The sequence below is a fragment of the Scomber japonicus genome, chromosome 21 (assembly GCF_027409825.1).
Source record: "Scomber japonicus isolate fScoJap1 chromosome 21, fScoJap1.pri, whole genome shotgun sequence".
Lineage (NCBI taxonomy): Eukaryota > Metazoa > Chordata > Actinopteri > Scombriformes > Scombridae > Scomber > Scomber japonicus.
The window spans coordinates 21188078-21198435 of record NC_070598.1 but is presented as its reverse complement, the minus strand read 5'-3'; the positions used below and the strand labels follow the sequence as shown (position 1 = coordinate 21198435).

General features: G+C 42.1%; 1 long non-coding RNA gene across 1 annotated transcript; it reads right to left on the bottom strand.

The window, feature by feature from the left end:
• Positions 1-2303: 2303 nt before the first annotated feature.
• Positions 2304-10139, bottom strand: LOC128382049 (uncharacterized). Its single transcript, XR_008323661.1, has 3 exons — positions 10057-10139; positions 2469-2595; positions 2304-2319 (listed from the first exon to the last, which is right to left on the bottom strand). It is a non-coding gene; the product is annotated as an uncharacterized LOC128382049 (long non-coding RNA).
• Positions 10140-10358: the final 219 nt, after the last annotated feature.

Sequence of the window (10358 nt, the reverse complement as noted above, 5' to 3'; positions counted from 1 at the left end):
TCAATTCCAATAACACAGCAGAAGTCTCTTTTATAAAGGCTGGTTTATGCATCTCACAGAGGAAGCAGAGAGACAGAGGGGCAGGGGACCAAAAAAAAAGGCCAGATTCATGAGGGGATATACAGAAACAAGTCAAGCTGCCCCTTGTGAGGAAACAGAACGTGGGGGGAAGGTACTAAAAACATGGCAGTCAGGAACTCAACTGACTGACTCACATCCCGCAGGCCAGGCAATTGTGGTGTGTGTATTTTTGGATCGCTTAGTTCCGGTGATCTTCTGTGGAATCAGGTCTTCTTCTGGTGTGCTGAGGAAAGTAAATGTAGCTTCTCTTAGGATAGAAAAGCCAGGACTGAATAGGAGTCCAACTAAAACAGAGTCCAGAGACAAGGGAACCCTCCCATCCCATCCTCAAGTCCCCTCGTTTCCTGTTTTCCTTTGACCAAGGGGCACCAGAGCTCTGACTGTATGTGATTTGAGGAGGATGTTTGGCCCGGTAATGGATTTAATTAATACTGAAGAGGAAGCAACTTTCAGTGGCTCTTGGGAAACATGTTGAAACCCAAAGAGTGGGTTGCTATTTGAAGATAAAGTGTCTTTGTTCTCAATACATGGTGGACACTGAGAGCATTAGTTACAATAGTGCTGATTCAGCAAGGTGGCGGCAAGGATATTTTAAGTGTTGAGGTGAGACTGTTGCACAAGAACATCCCACCCTGTAAAGGATGGATAAGTATAGGATAGAGCAAAATAGTGTTGGCAAAGTGGTGGCTTTGTTACTTTAAAAACACACATATGAATGTGCACACACTACTAGAACTCAGTTTTGGCTTTCAGAGTAAAATCAGACAAAGAAAGCCTATTACAGTAAAAGCCATGGAAAGTATTCCTACCTGAGCATACACGAGACATCTAGAAGGGCTAAGTCAAGGGTAACTGGACTAAATTTAGGTTTTTGAAGACCTAGTCCACAAAGTTTTGACTAACTGTGTAGAGTCCAAGGCACTGAACCTCTGCATGGTCATATTTTTCAAGTTTACAGCCACAGAGTTATTAAGGGTCATTGGTCTTTAGAGTCACATGTGTAGAGGTGTGAATCCCATCAAGAGATGCCATCTTTTCCCATGCAGACTCATGTGAGATTAAGTCCACTCCAAGCAGGTTAAACTTGTAAAGCACATCTTTTCTCTGTTTCAGCCCTCTGTCCAGACTAAACAACATTTTTCTCACTTATAACACTAGCTTGGTGTTTCAATGATATGATCTAATCATAATGGTAAGCTGCTCAGTGAGGATCGGGGCTATACGTGACAGAAAAGGACAATCTTAAGTGGCCTCTAACTTCCTCTGTGATAGTTTATTTTTAATGTCAATGTAGGTGAATACACAGCAGAGTGCGATTGGTTTTGATTTTTGTCAGACCACACTCATTATTTTAACATCATGATTTCATCTATCATCATCTATATTTAAGCTTCTGAATGAACACAGTTTAACAGACAGAGTTTATTGGTAATGATCAAATCACTATTTCATGATTGTTCTATTGTCTGACAACAGAAACAGAAAGCTATGAGATCAACTCTATGGTGAATTCACATGCATTTAAAGAAAGTATAAGTGATAACAGAGGGCATGCAGGCACTAAATACAGATATGAATCATTTTCACACACATTTGGTGGCATACTGTAGATGTGTTCCAATAAAATGTCCACACTAAGTCAGTTCAATTTGTAAACACATCTTTTTCTCCCCATTTCAGCCCTCCATCCAGAATGAAAGAGTGATTTTCTGCCCCGAGACAGGCAGAAAAGCATAAGATAGAGTCAAAATACAAGGCTTGAAAGTTTATAAAGACTGAATGTGAAGTAAATGTTAAAAGAGGCGTGACTGTATATAAAGTCAGTTGAAAGACACCAGTTGATGTGAACACACACAGATCTGGGAACACTGCAAGTCCTTTGAGCTTATCACATGCTGAGGCGGGACAAGCTGTCACATCTGTTGGAATATAAAAATGCTTTTATCATTTGACTGATTTCACACAATAGGGACCAGTTCGTCATTTTTATTTGGAGTGCCAACCCTTGTTAGGAAAATCTTTCCTGTAGTTTACAGGAAGTATTGCATTATTACACCTCATAGCAACAAGTCAGCACAGAAATGGTTATGAAGCCCCCGCATCTCTAGCTCCATGCCTCTCAGGTTGGTTTGCTTGTTGACAAGAGATAAAGCATCCTGGAAGTTCCCTGTCCTGGCCTGGCCTGGCAGTTGCTGTGCACTGACAGCTGATAAATTCATGCTCCAGTAATTGGTTGACCTGTTTGCACATAAAACAGTTGAAATGACAAGATTTATGCAGGCTGAAACACTGAGACTGCTGTTTGGTTACGGTGAGAAACGCAGTGTGTGTCTGCGCCTGTGTGTGTGTGTGTGTGTGTGTGTGTGTGTGTGTGTGTGTGTTCGAACCTGGACGTGCAGATCAGAGTTGATTTTATGCTTCTTGAGGAGAATCACATGTGTGACTGCTCGCTAGCTACATGGGCCACCCTCAGTCCTCAGCTGCTACACGTTGCGCAGATATCCTAGACCTGTTCTGACAATATTAAACCAAAAGAGTGGAGTTGTGTTACACTGCACTCTAAGTTTTTCACATGCCAGAAATTCAGTAAGAGATAGAGGGGGATGTAGAGTATTTTGATACTGACTACAGGGGATCTACATCATCATAACCCCCCCCCCCCCTTTTTTTTAAACTTTGGCATTTTATATGTTGACTTTGAGTTTTGGGGAACTATATTACCAGCAGACAGAGAGATAGACCAGTCAGATTACAGACATCAGTGTAAATATGTCTTCATCCGAAAATGTAATTGCTGACAAACTAACTGCACAATAATAAACACATAAAAATGTCCTCATATCTGCTTCTAATTACATCATACTGTGTAATGAACTGTTCATATACTGCTTCTAAAATCACACGCCAAATGGAAAAATAGTGCATGCACAAAAGGTTTAATGTATAGCGGCTGCTGTTTTATTTCTACAGGTATTTAAAATATAATGGAAATATAAACAGAAACGTATTCCCAAAGCTATAAAGGTTACTAGGATGTGGAAGGATGTGTGTAGGTTAACTGAAGGAGAAGAGTGTTAGCATTCTTTTGCCAGCCTTGTTCTTGTTAAGTCAACAGGGGGTAAATTAATAAAATACATAGAGACTCCAGGCACCAGATACTAATTGCGACATCCACTTAAAATGCAAACATTATATGCAACATATTTAAAGCAGAATGAGGGAAAGATAATACACCAGTATTTTTCAAATATTAATAGTTTTTGTGCCTAAACCTAACCTGAAATCATACCAGTGGCTGATCAGAAGCAGCCATAATGGTTAGATGGTTCTGAAAAACAATATTGTTCTATCAACTGGATTTCCAGGAGTGTTAGTACTCTATGTTTCATTTCGTAAGGCAATGACAACTATATTTAGTTTAACTTTATTTTTTTATACCCTGTGAATAAAAACAGAAAGCTTGTCTAAATGTGAGAGTAAAATTAGTATAATACTGATTTATTAACATAAATTCACTATATTAATATCACATTTAAAGCCATTGTAGCTATTTTGAGAAAACTGAATTCTATAATTCACAGTTATTTTCTGGATTAAATAACATACTAAATTTGCAGGTAATAAATATAAAATGTGTTGGCACTAGTCACTCTGGAAACATAGAATAATTCCTTAATACTGTGTAAATACTGTGATGTTCCCACTAATGCAACACTCTAAACCATGCCCTTGCACCCCCTTAAAATTGGAGGTCCCGATGGTCTTTGACCCATGCACCCCTCCCCTCACTCCTCCACCACCTCCAGTCTGCTGTGGGACTTCGGGGGCCTCAGTCCTGCTGAGCATGTCTGTCCGCTGCCTCCAGAGGGAGGTCCCTGTTTCAATATGGGCTTGTACAACTGACACTCCATCTCCCTCTATATCCACCTAACACACACACACACACACACACACACACACACACCTCCCTCTGAAAGTCATGCTCCTGAGTGATGGAGTCAGCTGGGCTTGTCTCAAAAGGAAAAATCGCCTTCCCAAGTAAGCTGGTGGGGGTCTCCTCCATTCCTCTCCCAGCCCTCCCAGTCCTTTAATAAGGCTTTTTTTCTCTAGGTGTCAGGAGGAGATGGGAGAGAGGCCCCTGAGGGAAGGTCAGGGTCACAAACAAAAGAAGTTACACTGCACATTTGGACAATTTAACTCTTCACACAGACTCTTTTTGGGGTATAAACTCTACTATTGTTGTTTCATGTTTAACTGAAGGCGAATTGATAGGAGAAGGGCAAAATACTGAGGTACAACAAATTCAACTCTCTACACAAGCTACTCTTTCGTGCCTCCCTCTCCTAGGGGGTTGTTGAACTTGCACTGTTTTATTAGTGGTGAGGCATCCATCATGTATTCTCAAATTCCTACCTGTGATTAAACACTTGAAATGGCCTTCCAGGGTGGGAGCTAATAGGCAGTTTCTGCACACAAAGGTCAAGTTATTAACATGTAAAGAAAAGGCAGATGACAATCTCTCCAAGTCTGTCTCTTCGGAGCGGGACAAGACTTGTTGCGGAGGCGTCTTGATGTGGTAAATGGCAGCCATTAGTTTCGCTGGCACTGAGAGAGCAGCGTATTAAAAGTGATATGTGCTAATTCCCCAGACTCAGGGCCAGTTTAATTAAGAATACTGTTCAGGGAGGAAGTCACACTGAGGTGGAAAATAGGATTATAATACTAAAGAAGGCACCCAAAAAAAAATAAAAAAAAAATCGCAGTGTAGGCAAATGTCAAGGATTAAGGCAAAAAACACAGTGAGTGTTTTTAGGGACATAACTTTCCCACACAAGCACGCGCACACACCCAAAATGCTCACACACTTTTTCTCGTCTCAGTCTGTCGTAGGAGTTATTATTAAACGTTTTTCACAACCGCCGCGTTCCCACACAAAGGCCGGTCTGTCCCAAGTCGTGTTTGCTCAGTTTATTAAAATAGCCGCTGCACTAAAGTGATCAAACCCCTCCTTTCGCCCTCTAAATCTAAGTAGTCACTCTAAAAATATTTAATATGCACCATCAGCGCAAAGCCAACACGACGCCTCTCAGCCTCCCTCACTGCCTGCACTTTAAAACAACACACACAGACGTTGTGGAATGCGACCATATCTCCCCGATAAATCCAGGCTTTTGATTTCCCGCGATGCCTCTTGTGGAAAAATGCCTTCTCTGCATGGAATGTCTCTCAGCGTTTGCCTCACTCATATGTGACCGATATTGCTTTAAAAAAAGAAAAAAAAAACCTGAATACAGACATTGTTTAGCGAAGAGAGAGAGTGAGAGAGGGAAAAAGGGGCCAATAATGTTGGTGTTGTGTTGGCCCAGGCCTCCTTTTTGCCATGTGAGGCTTTATCTTCTTCCCTCATCAGGCAAAGTCTGCTCTGGGTTATTATTGCTGACCTCTGGGTCCTTTAGCGAGTGGAAAAAAGCTTTTAACCCTTCTATAATTTCCAGATTGTGTACATCAAGTTTGAACTGTGTACACATACTAGTTTATCCTGGATTTAAGTTATAGTCATTACTTGCAAAGGGACCTGACCAGTTTTTGACACTGCAACTTTTCTTCTAAACGTTTTCCGCCAGTGTAAATACTTCTACTGCAGGAGGCTTTACATTACAGAATGATTAATCCCACGCTTTCTGTACCGCCAAAATAAAAGCCCACTTCTCAGGCCCCTGTGTAGAGGAATAAGCGAAAACATCCGTGTTCTGCTCGACCCGAAAAACAAACCCGACATTCATAATATCCACAAAATAAATGACCTGCTCCCTCTGAACTTCGGGGGGAGCCGTGTACAGTGTAACATAATCTGCATTCAAAGTGTCGCTCACACAGGCCTTTGCTCTGTCCCTCAGCGGTGCCCTCCTTCCAGACTCCAAAAAATGACACACACTCAGAGTAGCACTGTCATCCCCTTGTCCTGTTCTCACCCCCTACCCCAACCCTTAACCCCCCCCCTCCTACACCGCCACCCAGCCCCGTCTGTCCTTTCATCTGAAGAAAGTGCCCATTGTGTGGGCAGTTTGTTGTAAAAGAGGGGTGTAGCTCTGCCCGGTCGGCGGGTGCTGAGTTTCCGTCTCGGAAGAGAGGACATCACTGGCTTGTTGTGATTTCAAGCGCTTTGGTTCAGTACTCAAAGGATGTGCTTTCTGAGTTATCTCTGAGAGGATGGTGTTGTAGAGAGATGAAAAATGAAAGGACAGATATTCTCTGCTGAGACTTCCAAGTTTGGCATCTACCAGGTCTACACTGGTACCTACTGTCTCCAGGAAATAGCCACAGTCTCGCACTCCCCAACACATATTTTACATATATTACCAAGCTAAATGCAACCTTAACCTGTATTTCAAACCTATATTCTTTTCCTATTTCATCAAAACTGTAGATGCTACAAGCACTGCAGTACACACATGTCATCTTTCCTCCCACATTAGGTCAAAAACAAATAAAACAAACTGAAAAACACCAGCAAGAAGCAAAAACAGCTCTTCAGTTATATCCAACAAACCTAAATTACCAACATCCCCTTTAAATTATATTTATATCGGTCTAGCGTATTCCACTTTCCATATATGAGATAAAAGGTAACCAAAAATCATAGAAATTTTTGTTTTCCAAATAAAGCTTCTGCAGAAATAAAAAAAAGAAGATATTTGATCAATAACATCTTATCTTTTCAACATGACAAAATACATGCAATAATGGTTATTATTTTTAATTCACCAAAGTAATGCAATCTTAACCTGTACTACACATTTACTCTTGTTCTGTGTGACAAAGTTGATGTTTTTTTAAAGCAATATTTCAACATTTTAGGAAATATGCTTATTTGTTTTCTTGCCTAGAAGATCAATTCCACTGTAATGCCTGTATGGTAAATAGCAGCCGATTGGCCTAAAGCCTGGAAACAAGGGGAAACAGCTAGCCTGGCTCTATCCCACAGTACATACCAGCACCTTTAACACTCACTAATTAACATGCTATACCTAATTTGTTTAATGTGCACAAAAAAAGTGTAAAAATGAAAAATTGCGGAAAGAAAGAATTAGTCCAGCACATAAACCGTTGCAGCTTGTTGTATTGACACTTTGGTTTTTGTGCACATTAAATCAATGAGATATTACTTGCTAGTAGTGAGCCTTTACAGATGTTGGATTTTGTAACCATTGGACGTAGCTGTTGTTAGAACATTGACACATCCTGCATTCATTTAGCCTAAATGATGCACAAAATTAAAAAATCCTGAAGAAAACAAAAGAAAACAAAGCCTGATATATTTAGAGGTCTGACCTGAAATATTCCAAGGAAATGTAACTGAACTTCTCTGCACTATTTCAAGACAGACCATTAGGTTTCATTAGGTTTGTTTTTGTTTACACACCAGGATTTTTACTTGTAAACCCGTTTTACAAGAAAATTAAGAGCACCTCCTTACAAGAGCTGATACTTCACAGTGTGAGCCTCACTTTTATTTTTCCCCTTTTTCCTTTCCCTCTGGAAAATCCTCTTCAGCAGGGCGCACAAAGCCTGTCTTCACTGTGGAGGGGAAGGAAGCTGCGGGAGACTGGAATACCAAAGCTCTCCACGTCAGAGATTCAGAATGGAAAGTCATTAGAAATGCCACAGAGGCGCTGGCATAATAACAGTGCGTGTGTGTGAACATGCTGGTGCCCAGGAGCTTACTGCACGAAACGCCGCCTGTCGCATCTTAGCCTTGAATAGGATGGATCTGGTCACATCAGGGTCCCATTGTGCCACGTGCTGTCAGATGAGAGGTTGCCATGGTGATGACTTGCCAAGCTTCCATGACCCCAATACCAATGCCACATCACCCCTTTCCATGGCACCTTCAGGTAGAGAGCTGGCATGTCCATTGACAGTGATTTCTATTTCAAGTAGCACTCAGTGTTTTTTTGCTTCTATGCTTCTGAGCATAGTTCAGTATTCATTCTGACATATTACAATCTAGGATGCCATCTTTTCCTCTTTCCTCACTATGTATTTTCTCCCCGGTGGTCTCGGTCTAGAGAGGACCACTGCAGGAGAGAGATGAGTTTCTCTTTGAAGTTGAGAGCCTCTGAAAGGAGGCCCGACCCGGCCTGAGTGACAGAGCCCGCCTGCCTGGCAGACATCAAATAGACAGGTTGCTCAGTTCCGACAGCGACTCTTCAAGCCCTCCTCTCCCTTCTCTCCCCCATCACTGCTTCTGTACCTCACAACCCACCCATCCACATCAAACTTGAACTTTTTTTTTTTTTGAGCTTGTAATTAAAACCAGGCAGCCTGCAACAGAGGTGAGTTGTTTGGGCTACAGACGTGCTGCTGGGGTCAAAGGCCATGTCGGGTTTGAACCTCCTTTTGTGGGAAGGGACTGGCCCCAGATGTACCAGGGCACAGGCTTCATGTAAGATGAAAAGATGAGAGACAGAGAGGAGGGGTGGAGGGGATGTCGAGCCCAATTCATGTCGTGCACAGTCTAGTAACAGGATAAGAAAAAAAAAACATACAAAACATAAGCCTGTTTTTAACTTGAGCTCTGAAGAACTTGTGAATAATCCGCAAACTCACCAGAGTATATATAACACCCAAAGATCTTAAGCGATGACTCATGCAAAAGCCTAAATAACAGTGAAGTCGGCATAGGAAGTTACAATTAGCTAAACAGTCATGTCACTGGCTTTTTTAGATGGGAAAAACATCATTGCACGATAAAGAAAACAAACTCATCCTCAATTTGAACCTTTCGGGAAATTTAACGAGTAGTTTCTTAAGAGACTCCATATTGCGCCATGCATCCTCATGTCCTTTAAGTACCAGTGAGTAAACATAACCAAACTGTCCTTGGGTCTTTGTTTGTGCGACTCGTTAAAACATGACGTTTATTAGCTTGGTGTTCCTTTTCATTGGGGCTTTTAACTCCATTAGTCTCTTAGGTTGCCCTTTTACATGTCTGAGAGTGTTTATCCAACTATGTAGACTAGGGTGGATTGAAGGAAGGGTTGGGAGAGGGGGCAGATGAAACACAGCATGCCAAAACTAGTCACTCAGCAGTCTATCAGTGTCAAGCCGTCCAGTCTGAAATGTCAAAGTAAGCCTTTTGGCTGTGACACACCCATCACCCTCCACCCTTCTCATCAGATCCAATCTCTACAAACACAGGCTGGTTACGTTCACTAGTCCTCTAATTGCTAATTTGCCTAATGGATGTGAACTCAAGTGTCTGTGGTTTTCTTGTCCGGGGGTGGTGGTGGGGACCTAGAGCATAGTGGGGTGGAGGTCACACTGGAGACCTCCCCTCAGGGGAATTTCTGCTCCGTCTGAGCACTTTACAGGATTATTTAGGTTAACTTTCATCTCCGTTGCCGGGGCTAGGAGCTCGCAGAGTGCTCTGACCTTCTGACCTCCGCCTCTGTTCTGCTCTTTCTTTGCAAAGAAAATTCTGAGATGTGAAGTGTCTCTCCTAACCGTAGTCTCATAAGTATCATTTTGGCTAAGCTCAGCACCAGTTTTACCCCACAGCCAAAAGACAGGGTGTCATTACAGGAATAAGAACCCACAAGGTCAAGTTTGCACAATGGCCTTTTTCAGAGAGGTTAAGAGGAGCTTCTGTGCTAAGCTGGAGGAGCGTCACGAACAGGTTGCCAGTGTCAATCATTTTTGCTTTTTTGCTATTTGATGTTTTCCATGAGCAGAAAGGTTAAACATCCTCATGCACACAGTGTCTTGAATATGGACAGTAAAAAAGAATTCTGAATAAAGATTTGAAAGCAGATTAGTCTGAATGTTGCATTAACTTGTAAACAAGGTTGTTACCAAGTCAGGATTACTTTGGCATGACCACGTGACATATACACAACGGTACAATGAACCACAAATAACCATTTTACACAGTTCATTGCAATGAATGCTATCTAAGTGTTCATTGAAGCATACCTTTGTATAAAATGTTTCCTGATGCCCATGGAGACGCAGAGTCACCTAATGACCTGGGTAAATGTTGGAGATCGGCATGCAGCCCCTCAACCTCCACCCCAACCCCCACTGCTTACGTCCTTATGAAAGAATGTAATTGTATTTTGGCTGGGCCTTTCAACATGAGTATCAGATATTGAATTGGTGTGGGAAGATGAGGGGTGGTGGGAGTGTCCTAGAGGGCCGGGCCAAGGGGGGGACCAATGCCGTGGAGCCAGACTGGACAGGTCAGGTCTTCCTTGTCCGAGCTTTAGTCGCCTTTA